The sequence below is a fragment of the Chlorocebus sabaeus genome, chromosome 22 (genome assembly GCF_047675955.1).
Source record: "Chlorocebus sabaeus isolate Y175 chromosome 22, mChlSab1.0.hap1, whole genome shotgun sequence".
NCBI lineage: Eukaryota > Metazoa > Chordata > Mammalia > Primates > Cercopithecidae > Chlorocebus > Chlorocebus sabaeus.
This window is the reverse complement of record NC_132925.1, coordinates 2,437,100-2,460,392: the sequence shown is the minus strand read 5'-3', so window position 1 is coordinate 2,460,392 and position 23,293 is coordinate 2,437,100.

Genomic DNA, 23,293 nt, shown 5'->3' with positions numbered 1-23,293 from the left:
TTCAATTCCTGGATATCCTTGTTAACTTTCTGTCTCGTTGATCTGTCTAATGTTGACAGTGGGGTGTTGAAGTCTCCCATTATTATTGTATGGGAGTCTAAGTCTCTTTGTAAGTCTCTAAGGACTTGCTTTATGAATCTGGGTGCTCCTGTATTGGGTGCATATATATATAGGATAGTTAGCTCTAACTGTTGAATTGATCCCTTTACCATTATGTAATGGCCTTCTATGTCTCTTTTGATCTTTGATGGTTTAAAGTCTGTTTTATCAGAGACTAGTATTGCAACCCCTGCTTTTTTTTGTTCTCCATTTGCTTGGTAGATCTTCCGCCATCCCTTTATTTTGAGCCTATGTATGTCTCTGCATATGAGATGGGTCTTCTGAATACAGCAAACTGATGGGTCTTGACTCTTTATCCAGTTTGCCAGTCTGTGTCTTTTAATTGGAGCATTTAGCCCATTTACATTTAAGGTTAGTATTGTTATGTGTGAACTTGATCCTGCTATTATGATATTAACTGGTTATTTTGCTCGTTAGTTGATGCAGTTTCTTCCTAGCCTCGATGGTCTTTACATTTTGGCATGTTTTTGCAATGGCTGGTACCAGTTGTTCTTTTCCATGTTTAGTGCTTCCTTCAGGGTCTCTTGTAAGGCAGGCCTGGTGGTGACAAAATCTCTAAGCATTTGCTTGTCTGTAAAGGATTTTATTTCTCCTTCATTTATGAAGCTTAGTTTGGCTGGATATGAAATTCTGGGTTTAAAATTCTTTTCTTTAAGAATGTTGAATATTGGCCCCCACTCTCTTCTGGCTTGTAGAGTTTTTGCTGAGAGATCTGCTGTTAGTCTGATGGGCTTCCCTGTGTGGGTAACCCGACCTTTCTCTCTGGCTGCCCTTAAGATTTTTTCCTTCATTTCAACTTTGGTGAATCTGGCAATTATGTGTCTTGGAGTTGCTCTTCTCGAGGAGTATCTTTGTGGCAGTCTCTGTATTTCCTGAATTTGAATGTTGGCCTGCCTTACTAGGTTGGGGAAGTTCTCCTGAACGATATCCTGAAGAGTGTTTTCCAACTTGGTTCCATTTTCCCCCTCACTTTCAGGCACCCCAATCAGACGTAGATTTGGTCTTTTTACATAATCCCATACTTCTTGCAGGCTTTGTTCATTTCTTTTTCTTCTTTTTTCTTTAGATTTCTCTTCTCGCTTCATTTCATTCATTTGATCCTCAATCGCTGATACTCTTTCTTACAGTTGATTGAGTCGGTTACTGAAGCTTGTGCATTTGTCACATATTTCTCGTGTCATGGTTTTCATCCCTGTCAGTTCGTTTATGGCCTTCTCTGCGTTAATTATTCTAGTTATCAATTCTTCTACTCTTTTTTCAAGATTTTTAGTTTCTTTGCGCTTGGTACGTAATTCTTCCTTTAGCTCTGAGAAGTTTGATGGACTGGACGCTTCTTCTCTCATCTCGTCAAAGTCATTCTCCATCCAGCTTTGATCTGTTGCTGGCGATGAGCTGCGTTCCTTTGCAGGGGGAGATGCGCTCTTATTTTTTGAATTTCCGGCTTTTCTGCCCTGCTTTTTCCCCATCTTTGTGGTTTTATCTGCCTCTGGTCTTTGATGATGGTGACGTACTGATGGGGTTTTGGTGTGGGTGTCCTTCCTGTTTGTTAGTTTTCCTTCTAACATTCGGGACCCTCAGCTGTAGGTCTGTTGGAATTGCTTGAGGTCCACTCCAGACCCTGTTTGCCTGGGTATCAGCAGCAGAGGCTGCAGAAGATAGAATATTGCTGAACAGCAAGTGTACCTGTCTGATTCTTGCTTTGGAAGCTTCCTCTCAGGGGTGTACTCCACCGTGTGAGGTGTGGGGTGTCGGTCTGCCCCTAGTGGGGGATGTCTCCCAGTTAGGCTACTCAGGGATCAGGGACCCACTTGAGCAGGCAGTCTGTCCGTTCTCAGATCTCAACCTCCGTGTTGGGAGATCCACTGCTTTCTTCAAAGCTGTCAGACAGAGTCATTTGCGTCTGCAGAGGTTTCAGCTTCTTTTCTTTCTGTTGTTGTTGTTTAGCTGTGCCCTGTCCCCAGAGGTGGAGTCTGCAGAGACAGGCAGGACTCCTTAAGCTGCTGTGAGCTCCACCCAGTTGGAGTTTCCCAGCTGCTTTGTTTACCTACTTAAGCCTCAGCAATGGCGGGGGCCCCTACCCCTTGCTGCTGCCTTGCCGGTAGATCACAGACTGCTGTGCTAGCAATGAGGGAGGCTCTGTGGGCGTGGGACCCTCCCGGCCAGGTGTGGGATATAATCTCCTGGTGTGCCCGTTTGTTAAGATCCTTGGTAAAGCGCTGTATTGAGGTGAGAGTTACCCGATTTTCCAGGTGTTGTGTGTCCCAGTTCCCCTGGCTAGGAAAAGGGATTCCCTTCCCCCTTGTGCTTCCCAGGGGAGGCGATGCCTCGCCCTGCTTCAGCTCTCGATGGACAGGCTGCAGCAGCTGACCAGCACTGATTGTCCCGCACTCCCTAGTGAGATGAACCCAGTACCTCAGTTGAAAATGCAGAAATCACCTGTTTTCTGTGTCGCTCGCGCTGGGAGTTGGAGACTGGAGCTGTTCCTATTCCTATTTGGCCATCTTGCTCACCGCCCCCACCCCCCCCCACGATTTCTTGTCAACTATGTAACATTCTTCTTTGTATTCTTGGCACCTAAAAACATAGCTGGTGCCTAATAAATGTACGTACAATGCTCGGTGGATATAAAATTAGTCTACTGGTTCTTGTTTCTATATAAACCTGGATAACGTATCTGAATATTTAATGTTCTTTAGATGAAACAGAAAGCTTACCATTTGAAAAATATTTGTATTTTCACTGGGAACGTTTAATATGTACACATAGATATTCAAGAATAGTCTAAATATTTAATTTTTAACTAGCCTTAAGGCTTTGGTTCTTATTTTGAATTCTTAAGCTGAGAATATAAAATACTATTATAACTATATATGCTAACCACGCAGAGAGCTTCATTGTTAAACTTTCTAATAGAGTAACATTCTTCTAAAAGTTATTCTAAGCAAACACACATGCAAACTTAAAAAGTATACTCATATTCTGCATGCTTTTTTGAAATTTTATATTTTCACTAAATATAAATAGTAAACCTATGTCAACAATTATAATAATTTTTTAAAAAGTTGTATAAGATTCTACTCTGTGGATATACCATATTAAGAGACAATTTTGTTGCTTATAAGTAATGATTTAAAATAACAATGGATTTCTGCCTTTTATTGCATTATTCCCACTAGCTATGTTCCCAATAGCAAAAAGAGTTTTATTCATGTAAAAAGTTAATCTTTAAAAATAGTTTATTAAAGATGTTAATGGAGTTAATGTTTTAAATTATTGATAAAGATAATATATGTAAAATATATAAAAATAAAATAATAAAAATAAAAAATAAATATAAATTATAATATGTAAACATATTTTAAAATATTTTTTAAAACTATCTTGACCACACCCTTTCTGCATCCATTGTCTCTGTTTTGCATTATAAATTAATAACTAAAAATATTTGCCTACATTATGATCTTAAAACATTTTTTAAAACAATTTTGAAAAACTATATATCCACCCCTTGTACATTTCAATTGATCTTTAATTTTTTCATCATAAATGTAAGTACTTGTAAAGATCAAAATATGCACATATTAACATTTTAAAATAAAACACCAATAATTAGACATATTGACATCATGTGCCTCTGGATACAATGTTTTGAGAAGCATGCAGCATCAGTTCTGTTATATTCCTGCCCCAAATGCATAACCTGAATTTAATCATGGAGAAATATTATAAAAACCCCAATTAGGAAAAAGTGTAGAAAATAACTCGCCTATGTTCTTTAACAGTGTAAAGATAATGGGAGACAAAGAAAGAATGAGGACCTCTCCCAAATTAGAGGTAACTAGGAACATGTGCTAACTGAATGCAATGTGTGATCAGGATTTAGATCCTAAACCAGAAAAAGAATGAGTCAGACAGAGGGAGCTACTTAAATAATATCTGTTGCTTAGTGTTAAATCAATGCTTATTTCTAGATTTTTATGATTGCATTTATGGTTATGTATTAGGTTAACATGAAGAAAGCTAAGAGGATACACAAGATTTGTATTTCCTATTTTTGCAATATTTGTAATGTCTAAAACGATCTTAGAATAAAAAGTTAGAAAATAAATTTTGAATAATTTTAGTTTCAATTAATGTTTGTACACAATTGATTATTAACTATAAATATATTAGACATTTTGATAAATATTTTAAGAAGAGTAAAATTATTTGGAATGCAATAAAAGGAAATTCTTTTACAATGTATATATTTTCCAATGAATAGGTTTTAAAACTGTAGGTTCAACATCAATTTTTCTGTTTTTGTTTTGTTTTGATTTTGTTGTGGTTTATAAATGCAAGCATGGACATTTCATATTTAAGTAAATTAAAGGATGGGAAAAGAATTTTTTAAATCAATGAGAATTTATAAACTTTTTACTTTTTATGTCCAAAATAAAGAAGTATTTGTTATAAAAGGTATTTTTAAATAAATTAATAGCCGACAACTTTATTTGGTTCTCCTTAAACTTGGCTAAAAACAACTGAAAACACAGCATTTGGATCATTCACGTTCTCATTTTCTGTAAAAAATAATAAAAAAATTTTATTGAAATATATCAAATTACTGATAATGAAATTCTTTAAAAAATTAAAGACAGTGTTTAAATTAACATAATCAGAAAGTGTTAGGAGAATTAAAAAAGTTATTAATTTCTAAACACCAGCAGTATGTGTTTTTAATAAAATACTTTTATTGCATGTCTTAAAATATTTTTCAATCTTGAAACTTCAGATTTAACTAGGTCAATTTTGGAAAAATATCTACAATATAACATACTTCCTAAAGCTGCTTTTTGTTGTCAAACCAATCAACCAGATCAGACTTACTTTCTGTCAGGACAAAGCAAACAAACATGTAATGTCTCAATTAAATTATTGAAATTTTCAAGGAATATTATTAAAAAGTTAAATAAAGGATTGAAAATATTACATAAAATAGATTACTAAAGGCAATTGATATAATGTAATTAACTAATGAATGTTTATTACTAGTTTTAAAACGTTTTAATAATTTAATGTTTTATGTGAAACTGTATCTTCAGTTATTTAGTAGGCGAAAGTATGATAAATAATATTTTTTATGAATATATGTACATTTATATTTTGAATTCTAGTTTTAAATTTTGGAGGAATAGTTAATTAATCATGTATAAAGTTCAGAAATATCTCCATCAATTACATTAAATATTGTGGCAATCTTTCCTGCTTATTTAATGAAAATAAAAATGTTAATAAAATTTATTTTCAGCTACCATGTAACTTTAATTTTCAGTTATAAGAAGTGAAAAAACCTAGAATTTTATAGATTAAGTAAGATGACTATTGACTGTGATTGGAATAAATATCTTATATAATTGAGAAAACAGGTTGAAACCTCTGTATTGAGTAGAACATGTGTAACCTGAAAAGATCTCAGTAAAACTTTTCTATAAATTTTTACCTATTATAAATGGACATTTTTTGCCTTTTATTGTTTAGTGATCTCTATCATTAAATTGCCTGTCAGAAAATGTTTGCCAATTTTCATATCAAACGTGTGTTAAGTGACAACTTTTCTGATACTGATATTAAAATTATTTTTAAACCTCATCAACTGATAAATATGTAATAGTAATGCATTGTCATACTCTTAAACTTTTTGATTTTTCTGGACATTAGATCTATTTTCTTATGTTTATTCTTCAATTTGATTTACATATATATGATAACTTGCCTATCTATGTCCCTTGCCCATTTAGTGAGTGGTTTGTTTTGTTTCTGTATTAATTCTTACGTCTCTCTCTTTGTGTGTGTGTGTGTGTGTGTGTGTGTGTGTGTAGGCAATTAATCCTTTGTTAGTCACGTTTGTTTAAAAAAGTTTCCCCAGTTTTTTTTTAAACTTTTAATTTAGACATTACTGTGCAACTTGTATTAAAGCAATTCAAGAAATTGCAATTAATTGCTTCTATTAAAGCAATTAAAGAAAGAAGAAAGTTATATGACCAGCTGACTCATGGTTAACTGCTACTTCCATGAGTCTCTATTAACATTTGAATTTGTCATCCCAGTTTTCTAGATCTCAGTAGGCAGTTTTGAGATATGAAAACATTAGTTTGCTAAAGATTTTTAAACTGTTTCTCTTTGATTTTCCCATGTTCATATAAGGGAAGCAGTCTCGAGAAAGCAGAACTCTAGTCAATGGTTAAGAAAGTTCAGAAGCAATCAATGTATATCACAGATTCCTCCAAAGCACAATTATTGGTCTAATATCACCAGTATTAGGAGACCAAGAAGCTGTCAGGAATCCGTTACTCCTTCTCCACTCTTCCCAGTCTAACAACTGCTTGTGTTAGAGCCAGCAGAACACCAGGGGTTCCTCATTCTCTGGAGTGAGTGAAACAGAGACACTAAGCACGGCTGAGCACAGAGACACGGAGACACTTTACTGAAAATGATGGATTTTAGTCAAGGTTTATAAACTAAATGTTTTGCTCTCAGTCCTCAACCCCCATACAGATACCAGACTAAGCCCCATGATAGTATATTTTTGAGACTTCTCTAGGGACTGACCAGCCCAAGTGGAAAAACTCTAAAACTAAAATCAGAGGTTCTGCATAGAAACAGATCGGAAAAGTCTGTCTACAGTAAAGAATCATACTCAGTCAGCACCCCCACCCCACAACACAAAGGAAGTTTCCATACATTGTTTTAGTGCTACGTTTATAAATATAAGCAGGCTGTCAAGAAACATCAGAAAATTAAGAAGACAATCTGACCTGAAAGTTTGCCTTAAGGTAGTCAAGCAGAAAAACAACTTTCAGAAAAGAGAGGCCATGCAATCAGAAACTTGGATAAAATACATTTTTGTTTTGAAATTGAGATACAAGAAATACTGCATTCAAAAATGAAAACTGTATGAATGAATTACCAGAAAAAATAGCTTTTGGCAATTAAAAATACAAGAGCAAAAATTAAATAACTTTACAGAAGTAATGGAATATAACGTTGAAGAAATCTTCCAGAAAGTAAAATTTTTAAGAGACTGAGAAAATAAAAAGATAAAAAATTTAAAAATTAGTCTAGGAGGCCTCATAACTGAATAATATGAGTGTAAGAAACGGAGGACCAAGAAGAGGAGGAAATTATCAAATTACTAATTCAAGAATTTCTCATAATTCTGATATGAGTTTTCCAATTAGATGGCCCATTGATTACCCAGTAAAATGTATAAAAATAGACACATGCTAAGGCACATCATTGTGAAATTTCAGAACACTGTGGACAAATATTTAAGTCTACGTATTTCCAAACTGGAAAAAGAAATCGTTTTCATACAAAGGATCAAGAAACAGAATAGCATCAAACTGCAATAGCAGCCAACACTAGAAGCTAGAAGACAGTGGGACATTGCTCTAAAATTCTGAGAGAACACTAAATTAAATACCTAGTTAAGACATCAACTAAAAATGAGGGTAGTAAAAGATATTTTCGGGCATAAAGGCTGTCAAAGAATATGATTTAAATGAGCCCTTTTCCAGAAAGCCAGTGGGAGATTTCTTTCTCTGATAAACTTAGGAAAAGGGACATGGGATCCAGGAAAAAGGAGTCTCTACACAGGGGAAGTCTGGAAAATCCCAACATGATGGTGAAGGGACATCCCAAGACCATAATCACACCTTATGCGGTGGGAGCAATGGTGAGAGATATGTAAAAAGGATTACAAATGATAGAACATTTGTAAAAGAGGATTAAAATGATAGAACAACTAATATATTTGAAGATATTGAAAAAGAATGTATTCAAATTGGTGAGCATTTGAGATTAAATTGAAAACAATGCAAATGCATAAAACAATACAATTTACTTTGAAAACTTTGACAGAAGAAGAAAAGTATAAGATTCTGCATGGATCGGCTATAAATACATATTTCCTTCCAAGAAAGGCAGACTGCCATATACAGTACCTCATTGCTTGTCTGGAGTCTTGGAAGCTAGACTACTCTGTGTTCTACAGACAGACCTAGAGAGTTTGCAGGTTCTAGCAGCAGAACGCAGAAGAAAGATCCGCATCACTCAGGAGGGAGGGCGTCCCAGTTTCTGGAGGGAAGCATGGATATCGGTGAGGGAAAAAGGAGACACCGGCCTAGCCAGCGAGGTCATTGTAAATCTACCCCGGTGATCACTGGAGTGACAGACGTGGCAGCCAGAGCGCCTTCACATCCAACTGTAAATATTCTTCAATGGAGTAAGCTGTTTCAAACACTGAATAATAATCTAATAAAAATTAAATCAGCACTATTTGGGGAGGATTTTGTGCCTAAGACGGGGATGGTGAAAATGTTAAATCTTAAGCTTTTATATATTAAAAAAAAATCAATGGGTAATACGTAACAGAAAATCAAGAGGTACTGATATAATCAATGTTTTTAGAGAAAAAGAGGTAAATATTTTAAAACTTGTTAATAGATACGAGAAACAGGAAACTAGAGAGGCTGAATTCATAAAAGGTATGCCAACTATTTGACTTTTGAAAAAATTCACTGTAATCTTGACAAAATTATGACTTTTTAAAAACAAAACATAATTTCAGTAAGAGTAAGCTAAAGATAGTACTGAAAATATAAGAGAGTTTAGGATAATTTCAGGCTGAAGCTTTTGGAGGAGGAGAAATAGAGAATGATACCAGAATCAAACTGTAGCTTTCATGGTGGACAGCAAAAAGCAAATGCAGTTGAAGCTCCAGGAGCTGAAAAGGTTGCGAGACTGATGACACCATGTTGGAAAGGTCAACACGCAGAAAATGCCATGAACTCCTCCATTCTTTTGGGAGAACGCTAATGAAAAAATCCAAAGGAAAATTCAGTTTGCTGATTGATAGCTCTAATGCCTGAGGGGGTAAGAAAAAGAATCACATGATTTAAAGTTAAGGCAGTGAGGCAAATGAAAGTTGAAAATCGGTACTAAATTATAAAAACACCCGAACTAGCAGCCCGTTGAAGTATTAAATTCTAGCATTCAAACACATTTTCCCAGGTGTCTGCTCCTCTCACTTGTATGCCCATGAGTTTATGATTCTCAAAAGAAGAGCTCTCAGGGAGAGGGAAGATTTCATCATGGTTTACAAAACTGAAATACAGTAAATAAAAGTTGGGTTTACTTTTCCATCAGATTTCATACATTTTGTGCTAATATCCTGACTTCTAAGGTGGAGACACAGCCAAGATTCAGAATTTTGAAAAAGGAAGTGACTTCCGGTCCCAGAAGGTTCTGTCTGCTCATATTTCATAAGAGGGGACTGAGGCTCAGTCAGGTTACATAATTTGACTAAATTCACATAGTTAATTAAATAATTATGTTTTGGAGATATACATGTCACAAAAATTGAGATTCCATTAGAATCTCAAACCATACTAAATAAATAGTTTGAAATTCTTTGCCTCACACTTTGTATGCCGCATTCATGTTTTTATCATACTGATTACAATCAGAAGAAAGTATGAGATAAAGGTTTTTTTCTTTATCATGATACATTTGGATAAAAATAATGAAAACTGAATAACTCTCTCACTGTAAAGCTTCATAGAACAGTCCAACTGTAGCAAAAAGAAGGCTACTGTAGGTGGATTTTCAGAGTCACTTAACTCTGTGGCTAATGTTTTTGTGGCAGCCATAATATTATGTGGGGAGAAGTTATTTCCACCTTTTCTTTTTATTAATTTTTAGCATTTTAGCAAACAAGTGTAGCAAATTGCCTTGGGGCTAGGAAAGAGAAAAGGAGAAAACAGGATGATTTTTAGATTCTATCTTGTTTTGCATCCTGAAAATATAAACAAAAAAAATGGTTTAAGGAGTCTTTGAGGGAAACCATATATGGAATTCCACTGTGGAAATTTTATACTCACTTCCCTAAAAATAACAACACTTTAATTGCCTATGGAAAAAAACTACATGCATAAGAACCACTGTGGAAAGAGAAGCATTGTGATGAAGAAAACAAAGAGAAATTAAATTCAAATCAGAGTATTTGCTTAATAGCTTAGGCAGTTGCTAATGTTTATATATTACTCTGTGAATTATAATGCTTAGATAATGAATTTGTTGCTTTTTGAAAAGTCATGAACATTTCAACTCACAACTTCTCATACTAAACAGATATGCAAATATTGTTAAGAGGATTGTCTATTTTACAATAAGGTTAATTTTGGTAAAAGGCACATTAACTCCGTAATCATAATAGGGCTAATCAAGGCTGGATTTGATAAAGAAAGCAACAAAGGTAAATGTTAAAGAAAAAAATAGCCAATTTGGATAATTTAGGCCAATGTAATAATTTTTGTTTTTAAATAGAAGGGCTAGATTCTTTTGACCTGACCTGAAATGAAAAAGAGATAATTTCTTTTCACTTACCTTCTTTTGCAGAATTTATTAAATATATTCTGATTGTGTATTATTACAGACTTGAAGATGGTAAGGAAATCTTGAAAGTATATTACTGCTATCGAGCTAATATTGAATATATATTTTGCTCAGGAAATGTGATAAAACTTCTATAGACTATTTTCACTTCAGTTCTAATTTATTTCTAAAAGTATTTGAAGATGCTTGTATATTATATTCTATAAAGTATTTGAAGATACATGTATATTATATTCAGTACACTAATTAGATGCTGACATTAAATGTTTATTTTTAACATTAGAAACAATTTTATTTCTTAAAAATTTAAAAAGTAATCTGTTTAAGACATCACTCCTTCTAAATCTGAATATATGATCTATTTCAAACATAGATTCAGAATTTTGGAAAAGGAAGTGAATTCCAGTCCCAGAGGGTTCTGTCTGCTCTTATTTCATAAGAGGTGACTGAGGCTCAGTCAGGTTACATAATTTGACTAAATTCACATAGTTAATTAAATAATTATGCTTTGGAGATATACATGTCACAAATATAAAATCATTACATGTATTTATAAATGAGAAACAAAGACTCAGAGTGATAATGTGACTTGTCTTAGGACGGTAACTAAATGTTGGAAGATCTGAAAATCAATCATGAGTGTGTGTGTGTATATATATATATATGTAAATTTTTATTTCAATAATTTTTGAGGTACAAGTGGCATTTGGTTAAATGGATGTATTATAAAGAGGTAAATTCTGATATTTGATTTCACCTGTCACTGTAGTAGTGTATATTTCCAGGAATTTATCCATTTCCTATAGATTTTCTAGTTTGTGCATGTAAGGGTGTTCATAGTAGCCTTGAGTGATCTTTTGTATTTCTGTCATATTGGTTGTAATAGCACCCATTTTACTTCTAATTTAGCTTATTTCAATCTTCTTTCTTCTTTTCTTGGTTAATCTTGCTAATGGTCTATCAATTTTATTTATTTTTTCAAAAAAACGGTTTTTCGTTTCATTTATCTTTTGTATTTTTTTTGTTGTTGTTTTTCTAACTTTATTTAGTTCTCTTCTGATCTTTGTTATTTCTTTTCTACTTCTGGGTTTGGGTTTGATTTTGTCTTGTTTCTCTAGTTTCTTGAGGTGTCACCTTAGATTGTCCATTTGTGCTCTTTCAAACTTTTTGTTGTAGGCTTTTGATCCTATAAAATTTCCTCTTAGCACCATTTTTGCTGTATCCCAGAGGTTTTGATAGTTTGTGTAACTATTATCATTCAGTTCAAGGAATTTTTAAATTTCCATCTTGATGTCATGTTAACCCATATATCATTCAGGAGTAAATTATTTAATTTCCATGTATTTGTGTAATTTTGAAGGTTCCTTCTGGAGTTGATTTCTAGTTTTATTTCGCTGTGTTCTGAGAAGATACTTGATATAATTTTGAGTTTTTAAAATGTATTGAGACTTGTTTTGGGGCCTATCATGTGATCTTTCTTGGGGAATGTTCCATGTGCTGATAAGAATGTATATCTGCAGTTCTTGGGTAGAATGTCTTGTAGAGTTTATTTATTCTAGCATGTCATTTAAGTCCATTGTTTCTCTGTTGACTTTCTGTCTTGAAGATCTGTCTAGTGTGGTTCAATGGTGTATTGAAATCACCCACTGTTATTGTGTTGCTGTCTGTCTCATTTCGTAGGTTCGGGAGTAATAAATCTATGAATCTGGGAGATCCAGTGTTTAATGCGTATAAATTTAGCATTGTAATATCTCTTTGTTGAATTGATCCCTTTATAATTATATAGTGACCATCTTTATCTTTTTTTGCTGTTGTTGCTTTGAAATCTATTTTGTCTGACACAGGAATAGCTACTCCTGCTCAATTTTGGTTTCTATTTGCATGGAATATTTTTTTCTACCATTTAACCTTGAGCTTATATGAATCCTTCCATGTTAGATGAGTCTCTTGAATACAGATGGTATTGGGGTTGTGATTTTTTAAATTCATTGTGCCATTCTGTATGTTTTAAGTGGAGCGTTTAGGCCATTTATATTCACTGTGAATATTTAGATGTGAGGTACTGTTCTCTTCATCATATTTATTGTCACCTAGATATTGTTGTTGTTATGTTATTGTTTTATAGGCCCTGTGAATTTTATGCTTTCAAAATGTTCTATTTTGGTGTATATCTGGCTTTTGTTTCAAGGTTTAGAACTCCTATTAGTATTTCTTGTAGTGCTAGTTTGGCAGTAACAAATTCCCACAGCATTTGTTTGTCTCAGAAGATTTTATTTCTTCATTTATGCAACTTAGTTTTATAGGATACAAAATTTTTGGCTGACAGTTGTTCTGTTTAAGGAAGCTGAATATAGGACCCCAATCCCTTCTAGCTTGCAAGATTTCTGCTGGGAAGTCTGCTGTTAGTCTGATAAGTTTTCCTTTGTAGGATACCTGGTGTTTTTGTCTTACTGCTCTTAGAATTATTTCCTTCATGTTGACTTTCGATAACCTGATGACGATATGCCTTGGTGAGGATCTTTTTGCAATGGATTTCCCAGGTGTTCTTTGAGTTTTTTGTATTTGGATATTTAGATCTCTAGCCAGACCAGGGAACTTTTCCTCAATTATTCAAATAAGTTTTCCAGACTTACTATTTCCTCTTCTCCCTCAGAGGCACCAATTATTCTAAGGTTTGGCCATTTTACATAATCCCATATTTCTTGGAGACTTAGTTCATTTCTTTTGATTCTTTTTTTCTTTATTTTTGTCTGATTGGGTTAATTCAAAAGCCTTTTCTTCGAGCTCTATAATTATTTCTTCTGTTCTAGTCTTGTTAAAACTTTTCACTGTATTTTGTAATTCTCTAAGTATGTATTTCATTTCCAGAAATTCTGATTGCTTTTCTTGATGATATCTCTCTGAAAAAATTTTAATTCATATCCTTAACTTTTTAAAATTTTTATTCAATTAAATTTATTTATTTATTTATTTATTTATTTATTTATTATTTATTTTTGAGATAGAGTTTCACCCTGTCACCATGCTGGAGTGCAGTGGCACAATCTCGGCTCACTGTAACCTCTGCCTCCTGGGTTTGCGCCGTTCTCCTGCCTCAGCCTCCTGAGTAGCTGGAACTACAAGCACACACCACCACACCCAGCTAATTTTTGTATTTTTAGTAAAGACAGGGTTTCACCATGTTGGCCAGGATGGTCTCGATCTCTTGACCTTGTGATCCGCCTGCCTTGGGCCTCCCAAAGTGCTGGGATTACAGGCGTGAGCCACCATGCCACCTGGCCGTAAACTGCTTTTTAAATGTCTTTATGATGGTCTTCACCTTTTCCTTGAGTAGCTTAATAATCGACCATCCAAATTTCTTATCTGGTGTTTCACAGATTTCATCTTGGTTTACATCCATTGTTGCAGAGGTAGTGTGATGTTTTGAGTGTGTTGTAGAGCCCTGTTTTGTCATATTGCCACAGTTACTTTTCTGGTTCTTTCACATTTGTGTAGACTATTTCTTCCAGTTGTTCTTGAATTTATTTTTGATTTGCCTGTGCTTATTTGTTTTTAATTTCTTTTTTCCCCTTAAGGATAAGACTTTACTGTTTGTAGTTCATCATAGCCTAGTTTGGTTCTTGGTGCTTTGAGAGGTGAAGACTGTACAAAGTTCCTTGGTTACAGAGAATTTTTATATAATGTCTTTCTCACATGTTGGTAGCAATGTGCTCAGTGTGTGCACATTGTGTTACTGTCTCCTGTGGGGTTAGAATAGTAGACATCTCTTAAAGCTTTTCTCATTCTTCCATGGCATGCACTTTTATATCTATTTATTTTCCCCCAGTATTTTATTTACTGGTTTGATGGTTCAGGCTTCAGTCCAGTAGGGGAGGTGGCAGGAACTAGTTGTGGCTAAAGCAATACTTAATGGTGGGCAGAGGTCTCAGCCTTGATGGAGGTGGCTGGAGAAGCTCTCATGGAGTCCCACTACGGTCTTATCAGGGGGAAGGGTTGGGTCCACCTCAGCTCCCTTGCCAGTTCAGACACTTCTATCCCAGAGCTCTAGCTATTCAGATCAGATAGGCACTTCTTTTCATCTGCAGGAGTGTTGATGTTCCAAGTAGAAACAAATGTGACTCTGTCTCTCATGCAAGCCTGTACTTGGAGGGTGCTCCTCTGGGGATGCAGTCACCCTGATGTGTCCTGGAAAGGATGTCTATGGTCATGCCCATGCCAAGCTCACATGAAAGAAGCCTCAACTGTGCCAGTGGTCATGGGTAAGGGGGAAATGCATCCTCCTCTCCAAGACCCTTCATGTGAAACAGGGTTGTCTGAATGTTGGGTTAGAGCTGAAGACTTTCCCTGCTGAATCCAGCACTGCAACTGTGGCTCTGGTTAAAGAAAATTCTCACCAGTGAAAAGATCTGTTGCTTAAGGCCTGCCGCTTAGATTCTTTTGTCCCACAGGGTGTTCCCTTGATGTGGTATGCTCCCTCTTCCCCTAGGAGTGGGAGTCCCTGGGAGCCAGACTACTCTGAGTGTTATTGCTTGTCTGGGTCTAGAGGCCCAGGGAATTTGCCACAGTCCAGGCTGGTGCTCAGAAATGTCTGCAGGGGATCTGGTGCTGTGACAAGTCCTCAAGTTTCCCAGCAGTGGGTGGCAGAATCAGCTCTAATTGAGATGGCAGGGGCATGACATAGACTTTATGAGATTTCTTGGTTATTGATAGCCTTAGTATGTTGGCTTTCTTGAATGCCAGTTATAATAGTAGCGAACTGGTCATGTGGACGGACTCAGGACCTCCTGGTTAGCCAGAGTGGTGCAAGCAGTGGTGATAGCTGAGATTGCACAGCCATTTTCTCCTTCCTGGGCACAGTGTTATTCTACCAGGAGATGCTGTAATGGACTATGTTGGTTGGCCTCCAGCCAGGAGGTGGTGCTCGCACAAGAGAACCAGCTGTGGTAGTAGCAGTGGGATTTTTGCTTGCCTTATGTTGCCCAGGGAGAGTATTCTGGTTTCTCAGATAATGGTCAGGGCCAAATAGCACCCAAGAGTTTCTGTCTTTTGTGTGAAGCTACCAGGGCAGGTGGTGGGGCAAAGCCAGGTGGGGGCTGCATCAGGAAGGTCTGTGCTGGGAGTCTCTGCCTACAGGGCAAGCAGCAGCCCCTGTGGGTCTCAAGGGACAGGCACATTTCTTGGGCCACTGGGTTGATATTCCAGAGGGGAGTGTTGCTGCCTCTGCTGGCCAGAAGAGTTTGCACAGGGAGTGGGGAGCGGTGGTGAGTGGTAAGCCCCACATGGTTCCCACACATTTGAGGAGGCAGATACTCTCCTGTGGTGTTCCACTGGCAGAGGTGAGCTGAGTTCCAGGCAGCCTGTACTCAGAACTCTCAACTGCCCTGAGTCATAAGCTTTCCTCTGGGGACAGCAGCCACCGTTTTCAGGTCACACCCTTCCCTGTCCACTGTCAAGCTGGGCCCCTGGCTCCTGTACCCACAACTGCACCCGTGACTTCTGCACTCGCAGGTGCAGCCGGCTTTTCACTCTTTGCTGCCCCAGCCCTGTCCGAGGGGGTTTGTCACCACAGGAGGTTATGTTGTGAAACCCCGTTCAGGACTTCGTTCAACCTGCGACCACTGCCTGCACTCTTTTGGCTGTCCTCTGCAGGGTCCCCTGTGAGGAGCAGTAAGGAATGGTATGGGTTTACTTGATCCACACTAGAATCTGGGAGTGCCTGCAAGGGTCTTCCTGATGCTGCTTCTATTTTTAAATTCTACAACCCTCTACAAGTCAGTTCCTGTGCTGGGTGGAGTTAGGGTTTTCCTCCATGGCCTGGACTCCCAGGGTCCTTGGTTGGGGGGTGTATCCCAGATGCAGTCTCTCCCTCTGTCACACTGGTGACTTGCAGCCCTTCGCCTGACTCACGGTGTAGGCTGCAGCTGCCTGCTTCCGTCAAAGGGTCTGTAGATCCCTTCAGTTTTCTTGTTCAGTTCCTGTGTTGCTTCTTGAAAAAAAGTTCACAGTGTGAATTTCTAAACACTATTTTGTCCTTCCAAGTGGGAGAAGTATGCTAACAATGCCTCTAATCTGTCATCTTAAGAAAAAAGATTGTCAAATATATATGTATATATACATATCAAATATATATATATTTAATAGTGCATTATCCTCTAGAGTGATTATGTGTAAAATTCATTAATATCATGCAGATAAATTTGCAACATGATCTTTTGTCTGAGTTTCAGATTATTTCCCACTACCTATTTGACATCTCCACTGGAAGTCTTACAAATATCTCAAATTTAACATGTCCAAAATTAAACCCGGGATTTTTTTCTGGTCAAATTGTGTTTTCATTCCCACTCCACAGTCTTGTGCATCTCAGTTAATAATACAATCAAGCTGTTTATGCCAGAAATTTAGCAGCAATTAAATTCCCCTTTTCCTCACCTGTCGTACTTAAGCCAGGTTGGTTCCACTTCTAAGATACAACTTGAATAATGTCTCTTCTTTTATCACTTGCCTCTGTCACCTCACTCAGTCCAGAATAGTCTCAATTATCTTGTCTTCATTACCATCTCATTACCACCACTACTGTGACATCCTTTCCATTTTTCACACAACAGCCTCAGTTATCCACTTAGCAAGTAAACAAGATCATGCAACGCCTCTGCTAAAAACTGTGAATAGATTTCCTCACATTTGGAATAAAACTAAACTGTTTACCATCGTCTAAGAGGATGTTCATGGCCTGACTTCAGCTTGTCTCTCCAATTCATCTTTTAACACTTTCCTCATGATTTATAATTTTCTATTATTCTGTCTTATTTCAATTTCTTGAACACTAAAGAGTATTTATTTATTTATTTAAATCTCAGGACTTTGGTATTTCCTGTTGCCTGGGATTCTCTTTCTCTTACTTTTCCAAGGGTTAGGTTTAGGTGACATCTTCTGTGGTAAATTGTGTCTAATATGGCCCCACATGATCCCTCCCTTCTGGTATGCATGGCCTTGTGTTATCTCCTTCATTTTAGCAACTTTCTTCTAGCCAATAGGATATCTCATCCCAGAGAGATTGTCACTGCTGCAATGAGATTACAAAGATCTGACTTTTGTCTTGCTAGCAGATTCTATCTCTTGCTGGCTTTGATGAAATAGGTTGTTATGTTTGCAATTCCATGTGGGAAGGATGGAGCAGCCCCTGGCCAGCAGCCATTGGATGAAGCCCTCAGTCCAGTAACCCAAATGAAACTGAATCTTGTAAACAACCATGTAAATGAACTTGAAAGAAATTCCTTTCTCAGTCGAGTTTCCAGATGGGACCCTAAATCTGGCTGAAACTTTGATTAGAGTCTTGTGAGATACCTTAAATTAAAAGGATCAAACTAAGCAGATCCAAGATTCCTGACTCAGGATTGCATAAATGGTGTTGCATTAAGCTACTCGATTTGAGGTCATTTGTTATGGAATATTTGAAATACCTAATACATCTCGGGGGGATTTCACTGACTACCCTAAAGTAGATCTCTCTGTACTCAACCTTTCATCTGGTTCCATTGCAACATATTCAAAACTTGAATTTATTTTATCTCCTCCTCTTTGGATATTTTATTTGGTTAGGCTCCCCTACGTAAGTGTGAGTTTTCTGAGATTGAAGTGAGACATACATCACTGATTTATCCATGGCCTCTATTCTATTATTGACCTAGCTTCATACTTCTTTCTAGCCTAGGGTGCTTATGAAGACTATGTGGTCATTAGAGACATAGCATTCTCAGTTCGCAATGTTGGAATGCCCCTTCATCTTCATCGGATTTCAATATGTGCTAGGTCTCCTGAAATAAACCTTTCCTTCATCTCCATGTTATGGGAAGAAATGTAGGCACACTTAAGGTTTGAGGTTAGCTATCTTTCACAATATTATTAGGTTATTTAAATTGTCTACACAAACAATGTAAAGTAAAATAGTGTTGTTTGATGAGTTTGGCCAACATATATAGTATAGTAAAGCTGGATAATTCATGCTTCACCAATTGCCTGTTTCTGACTTGCAGGGAATTATTTTTTGCTTGGTTAATCAGGATAATTGCTTTACTTCTTCACTTCACTTTGCTTTTGTAGACACAGTCAGAGTCCAGAAGGGCTAAACCTGCCTTGAACCCTTCAGGTAGTTCAGAGGGCTTCCATCTTGCATGCAACTCCACAGACTATTAATTTTTTTCTTCTTTTGGGAATATTTTCAACTGAAATGACTCGATAGTTCAAGTGAAGCAGCTGTCAAGGTTGTCTGATTCTACATTTTTAAGGCATAGTCTAATTGTCATAATGCATTCAAGTCTTTTGCTCACAATTAGTTTAAACAATTATGAGCAAATTTATAGCCTTAAATCTTGATGGAAGATGATGAATTATTTGACTTACTTCTTTTGTGGACTTTTTTCTCTGAAAAGTTGTTTTTCAAGTGTGGCTTAATGACTGCTAGCAACTGCCAATTTCCATAACCCTCTGTTGACCTGTTTGTTGAGATTCTCACACACACACACACACATGCACGTACACACTGCAAATGACAATGTCATTGGCTCAGTGAACATCTGAATTTAATTTAAAAACTTGGATATTGGCTCATTGATATCTCCTTTGAAATATTATACTTCTCCACATTAATTCTTATATTTTCCTTTTTTAATCTATTGGCAAGTTTTAGCAGGTGGAGTGAGTTGAATATGGACTTGACCTTTCTCTCCTTGGTGATAGGTCAGTAACTGAGGGGTAGAAATGCACATCTACCAAAATTATAGATAGTTTATTTCCAGACCCAATCATTTATTGCTTCCTATGCTTCTATTGTAAGAGAGAATGTTATGATTGCATTTGTGTTTTGATTTCATAAGTAGATTTCTAAGAAACTGTAACTGTTTCCAAGGTAATCGTCATTAGTATTTCACATAACTAAATTGTAAGTCTGAATGTCTTTGTTGTCAGAATCCACCTAACATGTTAAAAGGAAAGAGGTAATAACTTCAAATTTACATTAGCTTCATTCAAATTTAATTTGGCCTCATTTTTCTTTCTTGAATTGTAATGAAGCATATCTATTTAAAGTTTAGTTTGAGTATATTTAAAGAAATAATTTCCCTCTGTTAAGAAAGTTTTGTATGTAGCTTTTAGGTCAAATTAATTATGTTAATAGTATGATGTGTTAGTTTCCACTAATAAGAGTGAAAAGAAAATTTGAGTCAATTTTGAATGACTTTCTGTGGCACAGCCTCTGATGCCATAAAGTCTCTGGTGCATACAGTGTCAAGAGAATTACAAAAGACGTGTATCCAGGAGCCTCTTCTGTCATCTGGATAGTTGGAATAGTGATCAAAACTATCCCAATACATTAAAAAGTTCTGTCACCAGTTGAAAAATAAATCAGAAAATTGAGACTTAAAATGTAGGGATTTGGAAAGCCAGGCATAATGGCATACACCTGTAATGATAGCTATTCTAAAGGCTGAGGTGGAAGGATTACTTGAGGATAGGAGTTTGAAGATGGCCTGGGCAACATAGCGAGAGCCCATCTCTAATTTTTTTCTATTAGTGATTTATGTTAAAATAATAGTGAAAAAATTTATTTTACCTAATGTAGTCATGTAATTGGTCCTGAGAAGTTTTTAGCTGTTATTTATTTATTTATTTGCCTATTATTTTGCTGTTGGGAACATTCTATCTTTTATTTACCTCAATTAGTATGAGATGCAGCCAAGTTGTAGCCATGAGAAATGACCTTTAGGCAGTTCCAAAACATAAACTAAGGCACATAGAAATTTTACATAATTTATTTGAACAGACAGTGATTCATGAATTGTGTAGCTCCAGACCACAGAGGGTTTGGGGATCTAATAAAGGGCCACAGAGGGAAGGCTTTAATAGGTCTCTGCAGAATCAGAACAAAAAAGACAATTTTTGATGGACTAAAGGGGAGCAATAGCCTTATTGGGAGCAATCCCGGGAAAAGTTCCTACTTAGAGGTTAATTTGCAGTTTCTGATTGGTGCAGCTTCAGGAGTGGAAATTCCTTAGGAGTTAGGTGGCAGTTTCTGATTGGCCTGGAAAATGACTGTTTACATTGAATTGGATTTGGTTTGCTCACATATAAACCCAGGGCACTGGAGCCACCTCAGTCTAATGGCCTCCTAATTAATTATTTAAAAAGTAGTCTTTATCCTGGCAAAGGTGGTAGGAAACAGAATATTTTTCTGCTCTGCAGTTGATATTTTTCTGTTCCCTTATGATAAAATATTTTTAGAAGTTATTCACTGTTGAACTCACATTTCCTAACATATCTGAATAAATTACTTTTCAAATAGTTTATAGCATGACCTCCAAGGGCAAGTGAGAAATTTAACACTTAGAATTGCTAAATCACTAATGATATATTAAGATAATATTATAAAAATTACAACATCCTGTGTCCTGTGTATGCTGCAAGGCTCACTAACTATAATTTCTTCTTACAGATTATATTTGAATAGGATGATAAGCTCCAATTGTTACTTATTTTTTTTCTGAAATTTTATGAAGAATTACATTATTCCTCTTTTTTTCTTTGTTCATTATAGTGTAAGAGTGTTTTTCCCTCTTTCTTGGTGTTGAAACTTAGAGGGCTAGAAGATATGAGTCAGCAAGCATAAGTGATCAATATCTGGTAAAAGTATAATACTTTATTTTTCTCTCTCGAAGCTACCAGTTTATTCTCCATTTTCATTAAAAAGGAAAGTGAAAACAATACTTCTTAAATCAAACAACCCCCTTTACTTATCATAATGTGTATCCTGTTTAGTGTGTCGTCTTGCTGTCCAGTCTTTCCAAGATACTTTCTTCCTACTTTTCATTTTGAAGTGTTTGGAAGTTAATGAAGCCTTCTGTGTGGCTCCCATCTTCAGAAAATGCTTCTATAGATCAGGATTCGACCGTATCTTCTGAACTCTTTTGGTCAGCAGGGCATTTAGTTTTGCCCTCATGCTTTATTTTTTGAACATTTTTATATAGCTGGAAATGCCTACACCCCTATGAATCTTATCAAAACACAGCAGAGTGCTTAAATGCATCATATTATTGGTATAAATATAAAAAGTTAACCATTGCAATAGACAGTGGAAAATGTTTCAAATCACAGAGAGGCTTTCTTAAGGATAAAGCTGAAAGAAAATAGGACAGCAGGAAAATAGATCTGAGGAGGCCTTCAAAAGTATGGAAATCAAACAAAGCTTTTGGTTAATGAGAGTTTTCTATTGGATTAAATTGAAATGTGTGGATGTTCATGATATATGAGTATTGTTTGTGTGTGTGTGTGTGTGTGTGTGTGTGAAGCAAGTAAAACCAAAAAAGGATACCCATAGGACAATTGAGTTGAGAATTGAAGCAAACTTTGAGGGCAATAAAATTAATACATCCAAATGGTTATTTTCTTCTTTGAATTCATTGTAAATTCCATCAGTTATTCATTTGTACACCCTGTAGAGTCCTGAACTTAAGAAGTCATGAGTAGATTTTTATCTAACTACATATTAAATTGACAAATATTCAAAATTAGATTTCTAAAGAAAATTAAATAAAGATATAAAGAAAACAGATTTTTACTTTAATAATTACTATTAGAATGTTCTTCATTAAAATCTTATGTTTTTAGATTGACTCTGTACATAGCCCAAATATGTTAGGCTGTTGCCAAATTCATTTAATCTAAAGGTGAAAAAAAAGGGAATTGAAGTATTTTTAATAAAATGAAACTAAAATGATAGACTATTCTTTTTTATTCAGCTGGACTGTAAATTCATTAAAGGACAATTTTCTTTTTTATTCTTGGACACCTCCTTTACTGTTAGGTATTTAGTAAGTATTTAGTAAGTAAACTACTATTGGTGAATGAATGAATGAAACTTTTCCAGGAAAATAAATGAAGCATCTTTCTTTCTGTTGATCAAATATAGACCCTAACTAAATGCTTAGTAAAATGCTTACATCATAGTTAAAAATCAAAATATTGTTAGACTATAGACTATGTATTGCTCAGACTTCAAGTTGAGTAAGACAGGGATAGGATTACCAGAGCCAAAATACTGTGAAAAGTGAAATAGAGCAGAAAGAACATCCAATTTTGTACCAACAAATGCAGTGTCTGACTCAGGGGTTGATCTTCTCCTAAAGTCCAGAATAAGTGTAAAGACAGAAATCTAATGGTGTCAAAGGAAAAACAGACAGTAAAGCAGATGCTGGAGCAAGAGTCTGTGTTCTTGCTGTGCAGCCTTGGCAGAGAAAAAGTAGCGTGAGGCAAAAGACAATGAGTCTTCACAATTAAAACTTAACATTTGCTGAGTGCAGCGAGTGGTGAGCAATTTTAAAGAATTATATGAGAAGGGGGGCCGGGCGCAGTGGCTCACGCCTGTAATCCCAGCACTGTGGGAGGCCGAGGCGGGCGGATCACGAGGTCAGGAGATCGAGACCATCCTGGCTAACACGGTGAAACCCCGTCTCTACTAAAAATACAAAAATGAGCCGGGCGTGGTGGCGGCGCCTGTGGTCCCAGCTCCTCGGGAGGCTGAGGCAGGAGAATGGCGGGAACCCGGGGGGCGGAGCTTGCAGGGAGCCAAGATGGTGCCGCTCACTCCAGCCTGGGGCACAGAGCCAGACTCTGTCTCAAAAAAATTAAAAATTAAAAAAATAAAAATTAAAAAGATATGAGAAGGATTTTCAAGGCTAGGAGA